Source organism: Argentina silus, assembly GCF_951799395.1.
Source record: "Argentina silus genome assembly, chromosome: 7".
NCBI lineage: Eukaryota > Metazoa > Chordata > Actinopteri > Argentiniformes > Argentinidae > Argentina > Argentina silus.
Genome location: NC_139661.1, coordinates 556,388 through 558,846, shown reverse-complemented (window position 1 = coordinate 558,846; position 2,459 = coordinate 556,388).

Here is a 2,459-nt window from a genome sequence, read left to right as displayed (position 1 = left end):
TAGTCATCACTCATTATTATATGTGTAGCAACACGCGACAAGTGCAGAGAAGCGGGGGGAACGTTTTAGCTGTAATTTGACATGAATAAGCTTGAGTCGACTTTGATAATGCAACCTATGGATTACAGAATAAAGTTAGAAATGTTCATGTAAGATAGGTATAAGAACTTGGGGTTCCATTCGGATTGAAACTGGATGGAAAGGTACCCGAAGGGCACTTTATATTGTGTTACAGTTGTGCAACAGTCAAAAATTAGCCAAAGTGATGTTTTTTAAACGTCAAAATGGAAATGCTGGAGCTCTGTAACTTTTGCAATGTTGGATTGACATTATTATTTTATGGTTGTTGGTTAGTCGCATGTTGGTTGAAATTAACAGTTTATTAGACATTGTTATGTGATGGTTGTTTTTCAACATGATTACACATGGGTTGAAAATGAACGTTTTCTTAACATTGGCAGTTGACGGTCAGCATCAGACCGTCTCACAGTTGAAAATAATAGTTTTTCAAATGTTGCCTATTTACGTGAATACAACATTAAAAGTCTAATATTCATGTTACATGAACTTCCTAACCAGATGGATACAAAAAAAAAGTTTGATCTGTTCTAGTTGTGCTGCAGCAGTGGACTAGTGGCAATGTGGACAGAACAACATACTACAAACCAAAAGGTGGTGGGTTCAAATCCCAAACCGTGAAGAGCAGTGTTTATTGAATTGTAGTGCATTGAGAATGCATTCAAGTTCTATCAATTAAATGTTTTTTTTGTTTGTTTGTTTTTACTTCCCTTTGGGTTAGGAATCAATGGGCAACCTTGTTACAATGATGGATCATGACTGTCAAATAATGATATGTAGAAAACTTTCCTTACAGTCCACATGCAACCTTGTTAAAACGTTGTATGATGACCGTCAAATGCTGATTTTCAAAAAACCTGTATTTACGTAAATACTGTAGGTGACATTTTAAACAAATATTATTTTCAACTGTGAGAGTCTGATGCTGACCATCAACTGCCAATGTTAAGACAACTTTTATTTTCAACCCATGATAAACAATGAAGCAACATTGGATGAAGACCATCAAATGACAACCATGGTATGATGGCGTTACCACATTCTGCTGTGCAACGTTTGGTTCTAACATTGTCCCACAGTTATTTTCCATCTTCTCTCTATGGTTGGCACAAGACAGTGAATCAACATCCTTTTGCATATGTTTAACAATGTTTGGATTTAGACATTGCTGCACCATACCATTTTCCTATCATGACGACAGTTAATACAAGGTCTTTTTTTCTAAATGTCCATGGGGTAGGCTGGACTGAGAAGATTTTTTTTCTCTCCCATGTCTCCATTTTATAGCTGTGACAGAGATGTAAATGTATCGCATTATGCACAAAACAATATTAACGACTTCAATGCGTGTCATTGAGGGAGGCATCCATTTTGCCGAGATGTAATACCCCCCCAAAACATTGACCTACTATAATGTATATAGCCATTGATTCTTGAAGAATAGAACTTAGAACTTAGTTCAACTGTCGTACCCACCCCACCAGAACACAAAATATAAGCTTGTTTTACTCCATTGTTTGTAAACAATGAAATTGTAAACAAACACCTTCTGTACCTTCAAAACATGGTTAAAACGTTATCATTTGTATCTCATAGATAGTTCTGCCTTTGTTAATGTGTTTTGACAGCTCCACAAAACCTGATGCAACCACTGACTTAGGAAAGACTGTTTCAAATGCCATTGAGGACACTGACTGTACACAGATAAATTAGGTGTTTGATCAGCCCTGACACACTGACACCTTTCACTATGGGGGAGAGTTGATTCATCATTTTTATCCGCTTAGTTATGGGCTGAAACACGGATTAGTAGGAGGCCCCACAATGGAATGACTTTGGATTGCATTGGATACTCTACCTCTGAGGCTTTTTCCTTTTACCCTCTCTAGCAAGGTCACAGTGACTATGCAACGACCTGAGTGACAGAATAACGTCTAACTTGAAAACTAGGCCATGTTCTTTATTGCAGATCATGTGACGGGATGTAGGCCCTATGGGTCAGATTCACAAAGCATTTTGCACAGCACCTGTTTTTTCCAATAGGGGATAACACACCAAACACGAAACGGAACATGAAACTGTCTTAATTTGTGCTTCATTTCAATTTCTCCTTCCTGTTCTTAGACTTTAGTTGACCTGTTTGTTTAACCTTCTATGTGTGATTTCCTTTAGAGAATCTGGATTTCAGGGGAAGAGCAGGGCAGACTGCTGGACTTGGGAGGCAAATCTGGGAGTTTTGGGCGGAAAGTACATTGTTGGGAACATTACCGCTAAGCCACAATGCCAGTACATGCATTCTGTAAAATGAATAGATATTGTTGCATTCTGTTAAGGTAAGGTTTTTTTGCACCGTGTAAAGTTTAGGTGGATGGATCAGTTGT